The 22350-nt window shown below is 35.3% G+C and overlaps 1 pseudogene; it reads right to left on the reverse strand.

The window, feature by feature from the left end:
* Positions 1–1212: 1212 nt before the first annotated feature.
* Positions 1213–1919, reverse strand: LOC149190256 (transcription factor SCREAM2-like; annotated as a pseudogene).
* Positions 1920–22350: the final 20431 nt, after the last annotated feature.

A 22350-nucleotide genomic window follows, 5' to 3' on the forward strand; every position in this document is an offset into this window, starting at 1 on the left:
TTTGTGCATAGAATATGAAAAATATTCGTGAGCTCATGTACATCTTAGTCCCTTTACTGTCATAGTGAGGTCCATTTTATGTACTTATCTTCATAGCTCCCAATGGGGTAACACTGTTCTTTGACAGTGTCTCAGAATGAGTTCCAAGAGGGTTCGATTAAAAACAAAGACGGTTCCTCAACCTTTTTCTCACAATAAGTTTCCCACCAGTCCTTGATATGGGGGCCGACCTTAAGTAATGAAAAAGTAATATTTTCCCTATCAAATAAGTTATGGATTGAAAAATAACCTTCCATTAGACTTAACCATCTATTTATGACATCTGCATCTATTAGACCTTTGAATATAGCGATATCAAAGTTAACTTGTACCTTGAAGGGGACGACACCTCTGAAGTGATTGTTGGATGAAGATGCATTGCATGTTGGCATCTATCAAAGGATCTGGGCAAAGTTGTCCATAATTTCATTCATTTTCTGGTCAATGGATTATTCAAGCAATAACTTCATAAGGTCTTTTGCTCCCTCATCTTTCTTTTCTTTCGCCATGAGAGGTCATCAGTGTCAGCAAAGCCAGTTTTACAATGGCTCAACCAGTTCAAGTCCCAACTCCTTATACCTATCCTCGTTGGGGACATGCAAACAAAATAGAGAAAAGAAAACCACTCTGCTACCATTGATCCATATTTACCGAAGGAGCGAAAACAAATACAAATTTAAAAATAACACAAAGATACAAGGGAAAACAAAAATTCTATTAATTGATAACAAGTATTGAAAACTATTTACATGCAAAATGGAAACAAACTAGCTCGGGCGATGGGAGCTTATCTCTAAGAAGAGATGTGCAGCTACATGCCTGCTAAACTGTGTTACAACGAGGCTCAAATACCTTTTTATCATAAAGGCAAAGTGTGAAACCCTAACCCTAAGAGATGAAGCACCAATGATTTTGTGCTCCGTTGGGGTAAGGTTGAACACCAACTTCCTGGAGTCCTAACTTTGGCATACAATCTTCGTTTGGCTATCGTAATACCTTGTTTCAAAGTTCTCCATGAGGGGGGAAAACAAGCACTTTTTTGGGAGCTCCATTTTCCTAGAAAATGATTTTTAGGACCTTAAAACGGCTCTTGAAGTTTAGGATTTGAAAAACTACAAAAAATAGAAAGTTGTGCTAGAATTAATGAAACTAAAAGAAAACAATGTTGGGGGTCTAAGTGGAATAGGCAGGTGGCCACCAATTTCCACATGAATCATACACCGATTTCTTCACATCACTTCATTCGATGCACCTTTTTTCCAAATTAGGATTTGTCAGCGTCTTACTTATATCTATAGGAGTTTCAGTATCATCATCTCTTTTCTTTGAGCTGTAAAATACTTTTCTTTCACCCTCAATCTCTTGGATCTTCTTTTGCAAATTTAACACCACTGATAACATCCCCTATTATAAATTATTTTTCCATCTCCCCGTAGTTGTATAATAAAGCTATAAATCTAACAAAAAAATCTTCAACTTGTTATTCAAAAAGAGATGAATATCAAATTTTTTTTATTGAATCCTTGCATTGTCTCCTCTCTAAAACCACCCTTCACATGCTTGGTTCAAACACCCTTACAAATTTAATGGAGAGGATGAAACAATGAATACCTTGCTAAGCTTGGGAACTACATAATGTAGTGTATAAAGTGTTATTCAATTTCTTCATTCACTTTCTTTCAGAGTGCAAATCCTTGGAAGTAGCTTGAAGATAATTAGCTTTATTTCTAAGCTTCGAGAGTTTCATGATCTCTAGGTCGCTATTGCCCAATCCAAGTGCCTGTAATTTCATCCATATTTCCCATCGACAACTTACTATCTTGATCCTCATAACAATCAGACTTCAAATTGTCACCCCCATACTGCATTTTTGTGTCCATTCCCACAGAGCCATTTGTGCCCTCCATATATACCAAGATTGCGAGAATTTTTATCTCTATTTGGATTAGAGACCTTCTTTATTCCCCTGCAGATCTAGTGATCATACTTTCTAAAAGGAAAAACCTTCATATATAAAACTATTACTCTACTTTAGTGGTTTAATACAATTATGTGATTTCGCATATACTATCAACGAGTGAATTCCATTTGCATGTTGATGTTACATTTAGGCTCCTTTTTTCTCTTCATCTTATCATAAATATTTATTTGGTTAAGTACCCATCTAGATTATTTTTCCTTCCACATTTATTTATCTACCACTATTGGATTTGGAATAATGAAAAAGGTCATCTCACGTATTGATTTGGAAAATTACATCTTGAAGTGGAATATTTTTCCTTCCACATTACTTATTTATTTTCTTGAGCTAGAATAACTTTCCTTTTTTGGGTTGGAACAGTGAAAAGGGTCAAATAACAATTTATGTTCTCAAAATTTCAAAATAGGAAACTTATAATGTTGAATTATTATGTTTGGCTGTAATTTATTTGTTTTTGGAGAAATATGTTGATGATACCAGAGCAAGTTCAAAATTTTAACACCAATTCCTAAGCCCGGTCTTTGAATCCACTATTGTTTTCAATTTATGGATTCATTGAGTTTTAAATAACATAAAGTAAATGTTATTATATAAATTAATACATTTAAATTTTGCAAATGGAATTGTGTTGTTATTGCAAGATGAGATATATATAATTTTAGTTCTTTGTTATATTTTTTTTTTTTGTAATCTACGGCAGGGCCTTTTCTATTAACATCAACCAACGAAACTATATACAAAAACAGGGATCCTCCTCCCACCCCGAAGGGAAACCAGGTAGGAGGGCCGCCAAAAGTCAGAAGTTTTCAACATAAAGCTGAGACAGTGCATGAACAAGTTTAAAACAAAACCTTCAGTCTACCTACCAGCAAGAACTATTTCCCTATCATCTTATGCATTCCACATCCTATGCCAAAACTGATACTATTGGTCCTAACAGGTGAAATTTGAAAGCAAAACAAAGACATATCAATCATCCATAATCTCCGGTTTCACCTCTTCCTCGCGGTGCTCCTTGGTTATCAGCTTCAGAGTGTTTTGGATATCCTCCAATTTTCTATCCTGTTTCAGAATTGCGACGTGCAGACTCTTCATTTCCTCTTTCAGGCTCGGGTACCCTTGCGCAATCTCAGTCATTTCTTCCGCAATCTGTTCCATTGCTTTGGCCAGCAGACACTTCATCACCCAATATATATGCAGGGCCTGTTTATACTGGGAGAGGCGACCCCTGGTGTTACCAGGATCCGGCATAAGAGGGCTCCATTCATTCATCTCAGGGTCCGAGGCCTCCTCCAGGACTCTCTTTTCCAAATTCTCTATAATTCTTCTTATCTCCACATTGCCCTCATTGTTGTACGTGCGCTCCGCATCTCTGGCCATCTGGTTCATGGTGCGGCGACCTCTTTTCCGTTGGTTGGGAGACTGAGATTCAGAATCATAGTCCCCAGCATGCCCGGTGTTTCCTCGTCCCCTGCTTCCTCTGCCCTTGCCTCTCCTAGAAGGCCGACCACGGATGTTACCCTGGCTGCCTTGTCCGACCTCGAACCTCCCTCTCCCCCTGCATTCCTCCTGCATATTCCTCATCTCTCCTTCTCTGTATATTCCCTCTTCTGCCGTCACCTCCTGATCCTTCCTCCTGAACCTCTCCTCGCTTTCCTTTACGCTCTGGTGGTTATCAGTCCCCTGAGAGCTATCGTCCTCCTGTATCCTCTGCTGCCTCGTCGTCCTCTTCCTTCTGCCACCCTCTTCGCTATTTACTCTAGCCTGCCTACCACCCTCAGCCATAGTCTCTTGCTCTTTACGAAAACTGTTTCCAGGAAATTTACTCCAAGTATCAACCGCCCTCGCCACCTTGCATGTCCTTAAATTATTAGCATCAATGTCTACTGCTGCTCCCTTTAAATTATTGCCACCTCTTCTGTCCGCTACCACCTGATCGTCGTCGTTTCCCATCCCTTCTACTGCCATGATGATCTTGGAACCATGTCTCGGGGTGCTCTCTTCGCAGTGATCTCCCTTCACATCCTTTATTATGATTGCCCAAGAGTGAGGCTTGTACTGACAAGCCCTACCCATTATCATTAGGCTACCCTGAGTCCTTTCCTTCACCCCGATCGGGGTAGTTCTTTGTTATTTTTTACTTCAATTTAACTATATTTAAACTAATCGGTAGATACTAGCTATTATGTAGCTCTTATTATATTATGTTTTCGAGTCAACTAACTAATAACAAAATAACTGAAATACAATCATTGTAAAAGAAAAATACGTATTAGAGATGTCTCTTATTTTCCTAGGCTGGGCTTGGCCTAAAACTTATCATTGCAAGGAAATTTATTATTTTTTTTCAGGCTTGAATCTTTCTAAGACTTATTGTTACAAGGAAATACTTGTGACTTCTACTTTAGTAGATCATGGTGTAGTTGCGTTTATGCAGTCTACCAAAAAAATGTGTTGAGTCATATTTCTTTTTATTGTATTATATAGATTAATTAAAGTAACTATTGATTTTCAATATACATATTTTTGCCTTTTATTATTATTTAAGATTACTTTAAAATTATTGATTCAAATAGATTTTCCAATTTGACCAAATTAAAGTAAATATAGTTTCAAATTAATATAGATGTTTTTTTCATTATCGAAGTCTACTATAAAATTATTTGACCAAATAAATTTTCATTTTATGCCAAGTATAGCGGTTTCCAACCATATTTTATTAGACTAATAGCAAAACTATAATTAAGTAGAAAAACTATTATTATGTAAAATGGGTATTATATAATATGGTTATTTACATATAATTAAATTAAAGTATTACAAATGATTCATATAAATAAAAAATATGAAGATATAAATTCATGAGTTCTCCTTACAAATCTCTCTGATAATTAAAATCAACCATTCTATTGGTGACTTAATTTATAAGATAAGTGAAACTGAAAATCAACCATTCTATTGGTGGCTTAGTTTATAACATACATGAAAATGAAATTTACATAGTGAACCCCACATCCGTGCACATTAAAATTATTCATATTGTGATCTTAACAAGTAGAAATGTGTGTAGGACCCCAAATAATAAGCTACCATGACTCGTTATTTTCAAGAAAATATGATTATATGTGAAAATTAGTGTCTTTCAACAATGCCAACTAATTGATCCTTTTAAGGATTTAGATCAACTTCAAGAGAAGCTTGAACAAAATAATCATTGGATAGGAAGTGCATGTGATTACAAGTCCAAAGAATTTACATAAATTGCAAGTATTTGTTCATGGAAAAGGACTTTTATTCACGCCTTAGAGACAAGGAGCTTCAATGTGTTATTTATCCTTACACATGCAACAAACCCAAAAATAGTAACAATATTGAGGGTTTTTTTAACCCATATGGTGGCTAAAGTTAACACATACACATAAGTAAAAGCATGGTTGGTTAGCTAACTAACCTATATTTTTAAAACCAAACTTTGAATTGCTTGGGCTCTTCAATGTTGTATAGTTTTCTATAAACCATTGATGACAATAGAACAAGGTTTATGACAATGTCATAGAGTCACTCAAGTGCCTCCACCTACTTGGCCATCTAACACACATATTTTCCTTGTTCCACACTTGATGGATTCCCCTCTTGACTAGACATTACCATTGCTACCCAAGTGATATAAATCCCGCTAAAATAGCTACCCCTAACTCTATATGCATACTAACACTTCATTTATAGTAATGTGTTTCAAGCTCAAGGTCTTTTATTTTAGAGGTCAGGCACCCATTGAGTGCTTATAGGATTTGTACTAGGTCAAGAAGTCAAAAGAGTCATTGTCATAAGTTGAAGACCCCATCGGGAACATTGTAACTTGTAAAGAAAAATATTTTTGTCATTAAAAGTATCAAAATACCCTTCAAGACCAAGTCAGCCTGGCAGGTGGGTAATCAACCTAATTTGAGGAGCCACGTCCACCTTAAGAAGCCTATATAAAGGAGGGAACTCGACCTCCTTGGAAGACATTCATCACTCACTTATTCAAGCAAAGGAGGAAGAAGAAGAAGGAAGTGAAGATGGAACAAGATGAGAAAACTTGTTTCTGGGCTATTTCTCTCTCACACATGTGAAAGAAGGCTAGGGTTTTTGATGTTGGTTTAGGGTTTTTCTTCTGGCGGCTTGATCTTGAAGAAGGAAGAGAAAGAAGGTCAATGAAGGTCACATTTGGCCATCCTCAAGCACCAGAAGAAATAGAAAGCCAAGTGAAGGTCCGAAGAATTCTTGGGAGGCCAAAATAAGCTCACTTGTGTGGCAGCAACTGCTACTAGGAGGGCCAAAGATATTAGACCTGTAGTAGAGGCCAAAATTCTGAAGCTGGTGGTCAAAGTTGTGCTGCTAGAAGAGATTTGACTTGGAAAAAGGAAGCACATCATCCGGAAGGGTTGGACTTGGTCTTGGAGAGTACTGGTCTTGGTCTAAAGGTCTTGGAATTTTTCAATTGAAGAATCTATACAAAGAGGAGATTTGCGGGTTTTCCTCTCAAGAGGAGAGGTTTTGGCCCTAACTTGTAGCCTACATTTTGTGTTCTTGTTCTACTTTTTTTGGTAGTTGCTTTATGATATACAAACATAATAATAAGTAAATAAGATAATAAGTAAGGAAAAGTAAAAAGTGATCACAAACAATTAGCAAGAAAAGAGAAATCACTCTAATCATCACCTTATAGATTTCTCAATAGCGCAGAGTCTTTGATACCCTACTTTGTACATAGAATATGAAAAATATTCGTGAACTCATGCACATCTTGGTCCCTTTACTGTCGTAGTGAGGTCCATTTTATGTACTTATCTTCATAGTTCCCAACAGGGTAATATTGTTCCTTGACAGTGTCTCAGAATGAGTTCCAAGAGGGTGCGGTTAAAAACAAAGAGGGTTCCTCAACCTTCTTCTCACAGTGAGTTTCCCACCAGTCCTTGATATGGGGGCCAAAGTTAAGTAATGAAAAAGTAATATTTTCCCTATCAGAGAAATTATGGATTGAAAAATAACCTTCCAGTAGACTTAACCATCTATTTATGACATCTGCATCTATTAGACATTTGAATATAACGATATCAAAGTTAACTTGTACCTTGAAGGGGATGACACCTCTGAAGTGATTGTTGGATGAATATGCATCGCTTGTTGGCATCCGTCAAAGTATCTGGGCAAAGTTGTCCATAATTTCATTCATTTTCTGGTCAAGGGATTATTTGAGCAATAACTTCATAAGGTCTTTTTCTCCCTCATCTTTCTTTTCTTTTGCCATGGAAGGTCGTCAATGTCAGCGGAGCCAATTTTACAATGGCTCAACCAGTTCAAGTCCCAACTCCTTATACCTATCCTCATTGGGGACATGCAAAAAGAAATAGAGAAAAGAAAACCACTCTGCTACCACTGATCCATATTTATGAAGGAACGAAAAGAAATACAAATTTAAAAATAACACAAAGATACAAGGAAAAACAAAACTTCTATTAATTGATAACAAGTACTGAAAACTATTTACATGCAAAATGGAAACAAACTAGCTCGGGCGATGGGAGCTTATCTCTAAGAAGATATGTGCGGCTACATGCCTTATAAACTGTGTTACAATGAGGCTCGAAGACCTTATCATAAAGACGAAGTGTGAAACCCTGACCCTAAGAGATGAAGCACGAATGATTTTGTGCTCTGTTGGGGTAAGGTTGACCACCAACCTCCCAGAGTCGTAACTTTGGCATACAATCTCCGTTTCGCTATCATAATACCTCGTTTCAAAGATCTCCATGAGGAGGAAAAACAAGAATTTGTAAGACAAATTCTGGGATTGTTTTGGGATCTTCATTTTCCTAGAAAACGTCTTTTAGGACTTCAAAACGACTCTTGAAGTTTAGGATTTGAAAAACTGTCAAGAATAAAAGTTGTGCTAGAATTAAGGAAACTGAAAGAAAACAATGTTGGGGGTCCAAGTGGAATATGTGGGTGGCCACCAATTTCCACATGGATCATCCACCAATTTCTTCACATCATTTCATTCGATGCACCTTTTTTCCAAATTAGGATTTGTCAGCGTCTTTCTTATATCTATAAGAGTTTGAGTATCATCATCTCTTTTGTTTGAGCTGTAAAGTACTTTTCTTTCACCCTCAATCTCTTGGATCTTCTTTTACAAATTTAACACATGACTGATAACATCCCCTATTATAAATTATTTGTCCATCTTCCCGTAGCTGTATAATAAAGCTATAAATCTAACAAAAAAATCTTCAACTTGTTATTCAAAAAGAGATTAACATCAAAAACAAAATTATTGAATCCATGCATTGTCTCCTCTCTGAAACAACCCATCACATGCTTGGTTCAAACCCCCATACAAATTATATGGAGAGGATGAAATAATGAATACCTTGCTAAGATTGGGAACTACATAATGTGGTGTATAAAGAGCGTCATTCAATTTATTCCTTCGCTTTCTTTCAGAGTGCAAATTCTTGGAAGTAGCTTGAAGATAATTAGCTTATTTCTAGGCTTCGAGCGCTGCGTGATCTCTTGGTCGCTATTGCCCAATCCCAGTGCCTGTAATTTCATCCATATTTCCCATTGACAACTTTTTTTTTTTTAAATGGGAGGGGCTAGTTCCCAGAAGAAGCATTATGGGTCCTCTTTTTTGTACATATACATGTCAGACAAGCTGACAACTATCACATCATATTTACATTCACATTACAAACCACATTGTAGCAAATATATGTTGCTGCGCAGCGTCGGGGATCGAAACCTGGTGGGGAGCGTGGCAACCGACAACCCCAACCAACATATCATGCACTCACGTGCATGATATGACAACTTACTATCTTGATCCTCATAATAATAAGACTTCAAATTTTCACCCCTGTACTGCATTTTTATGTCCATTCCCATAGATCCACTTGTGCCTTCCATATATATCGAGATTGCGAGAATTTTTATTTGTATTTGGATTAGAGACCTTCTTTATTCCCCTGCAGATCTAGTGATCATACCTTCTAAAAGGAAAAACCTTCATATTTAAAACTATTACTCTGTTGTAGTGGTTTAATACAATTATGCGATTTTCATATATACTAACAACGAGTGAATTCCATTTGACCGTTGATGTTACATTTAGGCTCCTCCTTTCTCTTCATCTTATCATAAATATTTATTTGGATAAGTACGCCTTGATCTAGATTATTTTTCCTTTCACACTTATTTATCTACCACTGTTGGATTTGGCATAATGAAAAAGGTCATCTCACGTGTTGATTTGGAAAATTACATCTTGAAGTGGAATATTTTTCCTTCCACATTACTTATTTATTTTCTTGATCTAGAATAACTTTCCTTATTATTATTTTTTTTGGAATAGTGAAAAGGGTCAAATAACAATTTATGTTTTCAAAATAGGAAACTTATAATGTTGAATTATTCTGTTTGGCCGTAATCTATTTGTTTTTGGAGGATTATGTTGATGATACCAAAGCAAGTTCAAAATTTTAACACCAATTCCTAAGACCGTTATTTGAATCCACTGTTGTTTTCAATTTATGGATTTATTGAGTTTTAAATAACATAAAGTAAATGTTATTATAAATTAATACATTTAAATTTCGCAAATGGAATTGTGTTGTTATTGCAAGATGAGATATATATTATTTTAGTTCTTTGCTATTTTTTACTTTAATTTAGCTATATTTAAACTAATCAGTAGATACTAGCTATTATGTAGCTCTTATTATATTATGCTTTCGAGTCAACTAACTAACAACAAAATAGCTGAAATACAATCATTGTAAAAGAAAAATCTGTGTTAGAGATGTCTCTTATTTTCCTAGGTTGGGCTTGGCCTAACACTGATCATTGCAAGGAAATTTATTATTTTTTCAGGCTTGAATCTATCTAAGACTTATTGTTATAAAGAAATAGTTGTGACTTCTACTTTAGTAGATCATGGTGTAGTTGCGTTTATGCAGTCTACCAAAAAAATGTGTTGAGTCATATTTCTTTTTATTGTATTATATAGATTAATTAAAGTAACTTTTGATTTTCAATATACACATTTTTTCCTTTTTTATTATTTCAGATTACTTCAAAATTATTGATTTAAATAGATTTTCCAATTTGACCAAATTAAAGTAAATATAGTTTCAATTTGATATAGACGTTTTTTTCATTATCGAAGTCTACTATAAAATTATTTGTTCAAATAAATTTTCATTTTATGCCAGGTATATTGGTTTCCCACCATATTTTATTAGACTAATAGCAAAACTATAATTAAGTAGAAAAAAATATTATTACGTAAAATGTGTATTATATAATATGGTTATTTACATATAATTAAATTAAAAAATTACAAATGATTCGCATAAATAAAAAATATGAAGATATAAATTCATGAGTTCCCCTTACAAATCTCTCTGATAATTAAAATCAACCATTCTATTGGCGGCTTAATTTATAAGATAAGTGAAACTGAAAATCAACCATTCTATTGGTGGCTTTGTTTATAAGATACATGAAAATGAAATTTACATAGTGAACCCCACATCCATGCACATTAAAATTATTCATAATGTGATCTTAACAAGTAGAAATGTGTGTAGGACCCCATATAATAAGCTACCATGACTCGTTATATTCAAGAAAATATGATTATATGTGAAAATTAGTGTCGTTCAACAATGCCAACTAATTGATCCTTTTAAGGATTTGGATCAACGTCAAGGAAGCTTGAACAAAATAATCATTGGATAGGAAGTGCATGTGAGTACAAGTCCAAAGGATTTACATAAATTGCGAGTATTTGTTCATGGAAAAGGACTTTTATTCACGCCTTAGAGACAAGGAGCTTCAATGTGTTATTTATCCTTACACTTGTAGCAAGCCCAAAAATAGTAACAATACTGAGGATTTTTTTACCCATATGGTGGCTAAAGTTAACACATACACATAAGTAAAAGCATGGTTGGCTAGCTAACTAACCTATCTTTTTTAAACCAAACCTTGAATTGCTTGGGCTCTTCAACGTTGTATAGTTTTCTATAAACCATTGATGACGAATAGAACAAGGTTGATGATAATGTCATAGAGTCACTCAAGTGCCTCCACCTACTTGGCCATCTAACACATATTTTCCTTGTTCCACACTTGATGGATTCCCCTCTTGACTAGACGTTACCATTTCTACCTAAGTGATATAAATCCTGCTAAACTAGCTACCCCTAACTCTATACGCTTAATAACACTTCATTTTATAGTAATGTATTTTTCAATTTATATTAATATTTCAAATCTTTTGGAAGAGCTAACAGGTCAAAACAACACCTACATACTCTAGTAATAAAAAACTATTCTTATTCTTCACAAATTGAAAACAATCAAAATCATAATTTTTCTTTTTCGTCTACCTAAGGCCAATAATAAAAATTATTCACATATAAAGCCTTCAAATCACCAATGCAATGCAATAATCATGATCTTAGGCATTAAAATAATGTTAAAGCAATAACAATAGTGTGCAAGGGAAGTTGAAGCACCTACACCATTTCCTAAAGCCCAAAGTCCAAAGGAGATGGCAACTATGACCACTTGAATTACAACTCTTCTCAATAAGGGTTGAATCACATTGGCATCTATTGATTCATTAATTTTTCCAACTAATCATGTTTTTTGAGGTTTTGTAGAGGTTTTCTACTTATGCATGAATTCAAAATTGTTTACCTTGATGAACCAATGGCTACACATCATGAATGATGTAATTGAGCCAAATATGGATGATTTTGTAATCATCTACCTAGATAACATTCTTATATACATATAAAATTTCCTTGTACTCTATTCCTAGAAGGAATTACTTATAATATCCATGATTTTATAATGTAGTTATACATCTCTGTTATATAGGTTGATCATTTAAATGATATGACTAAGGGTGAAATTACATATATACACTGCTAGTTGCATGAGATGGGGGCAGAAAGAGTATGGGAGGCAATGACTACACAAGAGGGGAATGAGAGGGGGAAAAGCGGGACCAATGGGGAACAAAGAAATGAATAATGATTGTTTTATTATAACCCATCATGCATATACCTTGATTCACGTAAAGGGGAATTATCCTTCTGAGTTGTGTGAAAGTAGTTGGGAAATACTTCCTAGGCTACCAATAGTCAAGTGGGAAGCATTCATACAAAAAATGGGTTTTGTGAGTTGAGGTCATTCTTGCATGTTCATTCATTCCATCATCTCAATTCATATGGTCATCCAGGATTGGTAAGTGGAACAATACAAAGAGTTGAATTACATGTGAAATTGATGTATAGTTGCCCTTATACATCCCTCATGGTGTCTAAGCACAAATATTTTCGTAGACATCCTACATTGAAACCTTGCAAGAGGGATTTAAGTTGAGGGACCACAACTGCAGAGAATGAAAATCCCCTCCTTTGTTGTGTGGGATAAGGGGGGAAGCCACATGTTCTTCACTCAATGAACCTCTGTTGGGTCCCTATAATACTAGTGATTACCCCATTACTATTGTATTTACACCCCTTATTTATATTGTTGTGCCCCTATTACCCCCATATTGTTATTTCTGTGCCCCTTAGAATCCCTCTATTGTTATTTTTGTGGCTTTGTATTATTATTTTTAGGTCGGCTGGATTATATTGTGACTCCTTAGACTCCTATATATAGAAAGGAGGTTTTGTCATTTGTATCATCCAAGAATTGTTCATTTATGTAATGTAAAGGAGGTTGCCCCCTCGAAGAGGCTGAATTCTAAGGCGTTGATCTATCTTTTCTATCTTTTCTTGAGCTGGTTTCATAACATTTGGTATCAGAGCTTTGGATTCTAGGGTTTCGCTGCTCCAAACAGGTCATCGTGGCATTTTCGCTATAACTTGTTTTCTGTGAAGTTTCAGAAGTCGCAAAAAAAACCCATTTGAGAAGAATTGGCGCTGAACCTTTGGTACGAATTTCAGAGCTTTTCGCGCAATATTGTCGGAGATATGATCTGAGGAAGTTGGCCTTTTTGCAGACTCCTGAATTACATTCAAAACAGGTGACCTGGGGAAAATCGTCATAACTCTCTCTCTGAGGATCGGATTGAAATTTCGTAAAAAGGTACAGAAAGAGGACGGACTGTAGTTTCTTGTATGTGTGTTTCAGATTCAAAGGTTGAAACAGTGACGCGTGGCACGTCGTACAAGTTCGCTCTACGGAACGAGTCTAAAAGAAAGTCACTGTGGGAGATTTAACATAACCCTTCCTTGGAGAATCCAATTTGGCTCAGACTTGTGGCATTGGAAAGAGGACGCAGAAGGGTACTACAGGTTGCAACTTCAGAATTGGATGATCTGAAATTACAGAGATACATCAGATTCAATATCAGGCTTCTATAAAGTGAAAAAAGGTGTGTAGTTTTTTTTTTTAATTTTTGTGTAAGCTTGGTTTAACAGAATTCAAAGGGCATAGTAAAGCATTATTATCGGTAACTGATGCCCCGAGGAAAGAAAATGCAAACACCTAGTAAGGAACCTGAAAGCTCTAGCATGACTCATGAAGAAGAGGAAGAAATGCTACATGATATATCAAAATTACAAGAACAAGTGCAACAAATGTCACGCTCACAAAAGCTAACAGAAGCTAAGATAAATGGCGTGGAATCTAAGATAAATGGCGTGGAGTCTAAGATAAAGGGCATGGAAGCTAAGATGGATGATTTGAAGCCAGATTTGAAGACAAACATGGCAGATTTGAAGACAGACATGGCAGATTTGAAGACAGATTTGACAAATTTTCTACAAGAAATACTTACTAATGGTGAAAAGGTTGTAAAGGAAACTCATGATGAGAACAAAAGAAATGTTAATCATGATTCCATAGACTCTAATGTTGGATCGAAGACCCACCATATTCCAAAAATCGATATGAGGAAGTTTGATGGCAAGGATCCCGCCACATGGATATTACAGATGGAGCAATTCTTCGATCTCAATAATGTGCAAAACACACAAAAGGTACGTATGGCAACTTTATATTTGGAACCAAATCAGTTTGTATGGTATCAATGGCTTTTCTCTCGTAAACAATTTATCACTTGGGCAATTTTTACGGAAGAATTGATAGCACATTATGAGGATACAAAAAGCAACACTTTTTTTAGCCAATTGATAAGTCTCAAACAAAAGGGTTCAATAATGGAGCACATTGAGGAGTTCCAAAAATTGAACATAAGGGTAAAAGATATTCCAGAGGAGCATAGGATTGATGTGTTCATAGGGTCTTTAAAGGATAATATCCAACATGATGTGCGCCTTTGGGAACCTGATTCATTAGAGAAGGCATTCAGGTTAGCAAGAAAAATGGAAAGCAAAATTATGGCAACTAGGAAGCATACCATTCACAACTATAAAGACGGAAGTGTTGTTGCCCATAGTCTTCCACAACCTACAAGGTTGACACCACAAAAATTGGAAGAAAAAAGAGCAAAAGGGCTTTGTTACAATTGTGATAGCAAATACACAAAAGGTCATAAGTGTGCTGAGAAGAAATTATTCTACATAGATTGTGAAGAGGAAGAAGAAAAGGAGCAAGAAAGGTCAAAAGAAGAGGATATATTCCAGGAACAAAGCCTAGATGAAGAACAAATAAATCCGACCATATCTTGTAATGCATTGGCGGGAATTACCACTCCTCAAACCATCAAGATAGAAGGACAAATCAAGAAGAAAAAGGTAATAGTGTTGATTGATTCAGGAAGCACCCACAATTTTATTCATTGTAGGGTAGCAAAAGAATTGAATTGCTTCCTATATCCAGCACCAGAGTGTCAAGTGATGATTGCAAATGGAGGAACAATAAATTGTTCTGGAAAGTGCCATAATATCAAGCTATCCATGGGAGAATATGTATTGACTAGCCCAATGCTTTCCATTCCAATGGGAGGTGCTGATGTTGTACTAGGAGTCCAATGGCTACAATCCTTGGGTACAATAGCTTTTAATTTTCAAGAACTTTTCATGAAATTTTCTGTGGAAGGAAAGGAAGTTGAATTAAGGGGTATTGCAGGGAAACCAGGAAAGATAATCAGCTCTAATGGCATGACAAAGCTTCTAAAAAAGGAGCAAAGAGGTGTAATTGCACAATTATGTTCGCTAGATGTTTCCACATTGGAATCATCTATTTCTCCAGATCTCCAAAAAGTCCTGGACAATCATTCCAAGGTATTTGAGACTCCCAAAGGTCTCCCACCTATGCGTGATCATGATCATGCTATTCATCTGATTCCAGGAAGTGTTCCTCCAAACATCAGGCCGTACAGATATCCATATGTCCAAAAAAGTGAAATTGAACGTATGGTTGCAGAAATGCTAGAGGCTGGTATAATTCAACCAAGTCAAAGTTCTTTCTCAGCTCCAGTAGTATTGGTGCACAAGAAGGATGGATCATGGCGCATGTGTCCAGATTATAGGGAGCTCAACAAGCTCACTATTAAAGATAAGTTCCCCATTCCTGTCATTGATGAATTACTGGATGAATTGCATGGATCAATTTACTTCACCAAGTTGGATCTTCGTTCGGGATATCATCAAATCAGAATGAAGATTGAAGACATTCCGAAAACGACATTTAGAACTCATGAGGGTCATTATGAATTTTTGGTCATGCCTTTTGGCCTTACCAATGCACCTTCAACATTTCAAGGTTTGATGAATTCAATTTTCAAACCATTCCTTAGAAAATTTGTGTTAGTATTTTTTGATGATATACTAATCTACAGCAAGTCTTGGAAGGATCATGTTGAACATGTTGACAAGGTGCTACAACTATTGGAGGAGAAACAATTATATGCAAAAAGATCCAAATGTTTCTTTGGAGTCCAGGAGGTGGAATATTTGGGTCATATTGTATCTCATGAAGGAGTTAAGGTAGACCCTAGCAAAATTAAAGCCATTAAGGAATGGAAAATCCCCACATCCATAAAGCATCTGCGAGGATTTCTTGGGTTGACAGGGTATTATCGCAAGTTTGTTAAGAATTATGGGAGAATAGCAGCACCTCTAACAACATTATTGAAGAAAGATTCATTTTCATGGACTCCGGAAGCAACAAAGGCCTTTGAACATCTTAAAGAGGCAATGTGCCAAGCACCGGTCTTAGCTACACCGGACTTCACAAAAACCTTTATTGTGGAATGTGATGCTTCAGGAAATGGAATTGGTGTTGTTCTAATGCAAGATGAAAGACCCATTGCTTTTGAAAGTCGTCCAATCAAGGGAAAGTTTTTAAGCAAAGCTATTTATGAGAAGGAAATGTTGGCAATACTCCATGCACTTAAGAAATGGCGACCCTACCTAATGGGAAGACACTTCAAGGTAAAAACGGATCATGATAGCCTTAAATACTTTTTAGAACAAAGATTATCCTCTGAAGAGCAACAAAAGTGGGTCACAAAGATGTTGGGTTATGACTTTGAAATCATCTACAAAAAAGGGAAGCAAAATGTGGTGGCAGATGCACTCTCAAGAAAGGATGAGGATGTGGAAGCATTGTTGTGTGCCATTTCTATTATCCAACCAGATTGGATAAACGAAGCAAAGGAGGAATGGAAGAATGACGAAGAAGTGTGGGCACTTATTCGAAAGCTACAACAAGATTCCAGTACTTCTGATACATTTAGCTGGCAAAATGATTCGTTATGGTACAAAGATCGCTTATACCTCTGTAAGAATTCCCAGCTAAAACAAAAGATTCTTATGGAATTGCACACTTCTCCCTTAGGAGGGCACTCAGGATTTTTAAAAACTTACCACAGGGTTAAGAAGGAATTTTTTTGGGATGGCCTTAAATCAGATATTCAAAAGTTTGTGGCGGAATGTTTGGTTTGCCAACAAAATAAAGTTGAAACAATTAAGACACCGGGTCTATTACAACCTTTATCCATTCCAAGCCAACGTTGGGAGGAGGTTTCAATGGATTTTATCACAGGTTTACCCAAGTCTGAGGGAAAGAGTGTCATCATGGTGGTAGTTGACAGACTTACCAAGTATGCACACTTTTGTGCATTATCACATCCATTTAAAGCCAGTACAGTTTCTACTGCATTTATGGAAACAGTTCAAAAGCTACATGGAAACCCAAAGATTATTGTAAGTGACAGAGATCCCATTTTCACTGGAAATTTTTGGACAGAATTATTTTCTTGTCTTGGTACTCAGTTAGCTCATAGCTCATCTTATCATCCTCAATCTGATGGGCAAACTGAGATAGTAAACAAATGTTTGGAAGGATATCTTCGTTGCTTTGTATCTGATAAACAGACACAATGGGTCAAATGGTTGCCTCTGGCTGAATGGTGGTATAACACTTCCTTCCATACAGCAACAAAAATGACCCCATTTATGGCACTTTATGGGTATCAACCACCATCCATCACATCATATTTAAGAGAAAATTCTAAGGTTCAAGCAGTGGAACATCACATCGAACATCAACAACAAGTCCTCCAACTCTTAAAGGATAACCTCGTGTTGGCACAAAATAGAATGAAACAACAGGCAGATCAACATCGCAGTGAAAGAAGTTTTGATGTAGGTGATTGGGTATTCCTACGGCTACAACCATATAAGCAAATGTCCCTAAAGCAAGCTAAGAAGGATAATAAATTATCACCAAAGTATTATGGTCCGTACAAGGTGTTGCAAAAGATTGGTACTATGGCATACAAATTGGAGCTTCCTGCAGCTTCTCGATTGCACCCAGTTTTCCATGTTTCATGTTTAAAGAAGGTTATAGGCGACAAGCTCCCAGTTCAAACAATATTGCCAGAACTTGACGAGGAAGGAAAAATTATATTGGAACCAGAAGCAGTCACAGAAACAAGAACTCGACAGCTACGAAATCGATCAATTTCAGAGTATCTTATCAAGTGGAAGAACTTATCCGCTGAAGATTCCACATGGGAGGATGAGAATTTTATGCAGAAGTATCCAGAACTACTCAAGCGTTGAGGACAACACTTTTTTGAAGGAGAGGGGCATGTTGGGTCCCTATAATACTAGTGATTACCCCATTACTATTGTAGTTATACCCCTTATTTATATTGTTGTGCCCCTATTACCCCCATATTGTTATTTCTGTGCCCCATAGAATCCCTCTATTGTTATTTTTGTGGCTTTATATTATTATTGTTAGGTCGGCTGGATTATATTGTGACTCCTTAGACTCCTATATATAGAAAGGAGGTTTTGTCATTTGTATCATCCAAGAATTGTTCATTTATGTAATGTAAAGGAGGTTGCCCCCTCGAAGAGGCTGAATTCTAAGGCGTTGAACTATCTTTTCTATCTTTTCTTGAGCTGGTTTCATAACAACCTCTGACATAGCTTTTGCGTTCATGGCATACTAAACAATACCCTTAATTTGACTACATATTGGAAAATACCTCTAAAAAACACTTTGTTTAAACCCCTACCAATACAAACTGGATACACCTTCCCAATTTAAGAAACCCCTAATTTCACTAGATATTGTAGGTATCCATTTTTTCATTAATTTTTTTTATATCCCTTTATATCTTTTCATTAACTTTGAGCTCCATTTTTTATACACAAAATATAAAAACCCCTCACCCCCTATTATATGCTCAATAAATTATTTCATTTTTTCCTCACTATATATCCCCCAATATAAACGCGTGTGGTATGGTATTGCTCGCCCAGTGAAGCCCCCATGGGGGAAGGAGTGTTGGTGATTAGGATGGTTGTTTCAGTGAGTAAAGTGTGTGCCTAATGGTATTGGGTTGGTAGTTAGAGTGATATTATCATCCCTTATGAATTAGAGTCCTTTTATTATCCCTTGTGGTGTCATATCCCCAAACTATAGGTGGTATGTTGTTGAGAGACTTAGAACAATAATGCTTAACTCTGGGAGGAATGACATATGTCAACATCCAATTGTGGTTTTCTTAAAGGCAAGTGTTTCTTCTCTTATGTATTTCGTAATGCTATTGATTATGTGGGATTTCTATGTAATTTTCTACTTGTATTTTAATTATGTTTCATTACATGTCTCTATTAAATATGAATCAATTATGCATGGTAGTATACCTTGTTAGGCCTGCATGTTTATTCATATATAATGCATATTGATACTATAGTATTCAAGTTTATAATTATGCAATTAAGAACCACGTGTATGATGAAATTCAAAACTGAGGGTTCAAAGTTAGTTTGAGTTATTGTGACCTAGCTTAGGGTGGTTGGGTACATTATAGAGTAGTATCAGAGCTAGATACAACAATGGGCTTGCATGGGCAAGCCAACATCTTGAAAAAGAGGAAATTGCAAAGGTAGAAATTTAATGGATGTCTACAAAGTGTTTGAAATACTTCCTTGTGAGCAATTAGGGATGCATGGCAAATCAAGCCTAGGATGCAAAAATTGATTTTAGATTTCATTTGATTGTTTTATATCTATAATTAGCTAGAAATATGTTTTGTAGAATTTTCTAGAGTAAAATTCAGAAAAATCCCTAAAGCTCATGGAGAAATTCATAAGGAAGAAGCTGAATTGATAATTTAATGGCCCACTTCATTAAATTAAAGGAATTTTAGACTCAACCATGGAAAATTTAAACACAACTGCATAAATTTTGTTAAAATTGAACACAATTCCCAAATTTCAGATGAATTGGAGGAATTGTATATTCAACCATGGAAAAATTAAACACAAATGCACAAATTTTGGGAAAATTGAACAAAATTCCCAAATTTCAGAATGAATTTAAGTGGTGTTCATTCCCAAGCATGTCAAAGTGGATGAATTTAGTGAAAATTAATTAGTTGCAAGGGTAATTTGGTTGAAGGAAGCCTATCTGTAATATTCCATGGTAGCTAAAGCCAAAATTTGGAAATTAAACATTTTTTAACAAAATGGGATTATCTTGAAAAAAGTAAAATTTTGGAAAAATTTAAGGGTTTTCGGATAATAATGATGTGAAGGTCACATGGTAGGGGTGACTTGGTAGTGCCATGGTGGAAGGTGGTATGGACCTAGAGGGTATAAGTTAGTGGCATGTAGCATGAGGTGGTAGGTCTAAACAATGATGTTACTGACAAAAAATGACTAATAGTATCAGAGGTCATAAAGGTGGTATTGGGACATTTAAAAAATGGTTTTGAGATGTTCCCAAACAACCCAAAACTAATAGGAATTAGACATGTAAAAAAATGTGATGTGACCCTGATAAGTGGTATCGTAAGTTAGAAAAAAATTAACCTTTCCACATCTTTTACCCCCAATATCACTCAAAGCCATATATCTAAGTGGGGGTATTCTATCCTATTAGATGGGGGGCATTAGAGGGTAATGATGGGAGATGTGGCTAGATCATTATTGCATCCAAGAGATGAATATTGCATTGTTTAGTGGGCCCAACTAGCACCAAAGATAAAAGAAGTGATGGTAAAGATTAAAAAAATGATAAATAGAAAGACAGGAAAAGAAAAGAAAAGATAAATAAAGGGAAATAAAACAAGAGAAGGGGAAGATAAGGAGAGGATAGGCGGTGACCAGGTAGCGTTAAGTGGTGAGGATGGTGATATAACACCTCCTCAAGGTGTGATGTGGACCTAAATTCCATGTCAACACCACATAAGCAAATATATTATAATTTTTTTGAAGGAATTTCTAGGTTTTATACATTGGGAGTTGTTTTGAGGCTTTAAACAACATTTTTAGAGAAATTTCTAGCCCTATGTGTATTATTATAACACTCAATCCAAATGTTAAAATTAGAGTGCTCAATAAGAATTTTCCAATGAGATATTGTATGCATAAAAAGGAGTTAATATGCAAAAGTTACACCTAAAATAGTGTATGAAGAAGAATTAGGTACTAATTCTCTTCAAGGAGAGATAAATTCCTACTCAAAGCTCAAAATGGAGCATGGGGGAAATCAAAGGAAATATCTTGGATAGGAGAATCCATCTATGTGGATAGAATTGGAATATGGACATCCAAATCCCAAGGGAATTAGCATAAAGTTTCCTATAACATTGAAGGGGAAAATTTGGGCAAATTGACAAAATTTTAGAAGGCCATATATTTTTATTCAAGGCTCATCATTGAAAATATGAATAATCATTGGAGAGATATTGAAGATAAGAATACATGTATCCACTTGAAATTTTGAATTGGGGAATATAAATTCTTAAAAAATCAAAAGAAGGCTATTTGCGACCTTAAGGAATATAAAAATATGTCATTTTTAGAATTGCTAAATTGTGTAACTAACAAATTGTCACTTGAAAATTTTGCAGAATCATGAGGACAAGCATAGAATATACACAATAAATCATATCCATGAAGAGGAAGTGAAGGGAATGAATGTCAATATTGGCAATGAAGAGATAGATTCCAATGGTCATAGGGGAAAATTAAATGGGTTGTGAGCCAACAACAGGGTAGTAATTTTTCATTTAAATGGGTTGTGAGCCGACAACAGGGTAGCATTAATTGTAGTATCTATATCTTCTATCCATTATAAGTTTAATGTTCTTATTTTCAATTTGTGATTTTTTCTTTATTATACATTTATGTTTATGAAAGCATATGTTGAATAAGAGTTACTATTATGTTAATACATTTCTGAAAGCCTATATTGAAGAAGAGTTAATATTCTATTAATTTTTGTTGGGGAAGAAAAATAAAAGAGGATTACAATTTAAGCTTGTAATTCACCTGAGTAAAAAAAAGACAAACCATGTCATGTAAACTATAATGTTGGTTTCCTTTAAGGTTATATATTTATATTTTTCTTCAAAAGTCTCGTTTTAGAGTTAGCAATCATTGTTTTGAAGGCACTGGGCACATTTTTCCTGCTCTGTATTTTCATGGAAATATAACACTTGATCTATGTTTTCATGGAAATACAACACTTATTCTTTTTGCAGGAAAGAAATTTCTCTTGAAATATAACATTTATTCTTTTTGTAGAAAAGAAAGTATTCTTTCAAATGTAATGCTTATTCATTTTGCAGAAAAGAAAAACATATATCTCTGCTTAATTTTTTGTTTACTAATGTCAGTATGCTAATTTAGAGCATTGTATCATTAAATGCAAAGGTGGATAATGATTTTAGCTTGATGGGTGTATATATTGGCAATATTTTATATGCATTCTTGGAAACTGAGATTTTATGATTTATCCATTTGCATTATGTAGTTTTAAGTTTTTATCTTTGTAAAAAAATAGTTGTCTCGAGTAATTTTTGAAGGATGATACTATTAAACGTT

The sequence above is a fragment of the Pinus tabuliformis genome, chromosome 3_1, assembly GCF_031772625.1.
Source record: "Pinus tabuliformis cultivar Carrire ecotype Pingquan chromosome 3_1, CPIR1, whole genome shotgun sequence".
Lineage (NCBI taxonomy): Eukaryota > Viridiplantae > Streptophyta > Pinopsida > Pinales > Pinaceae > Pinus > Pinus tabuliformis.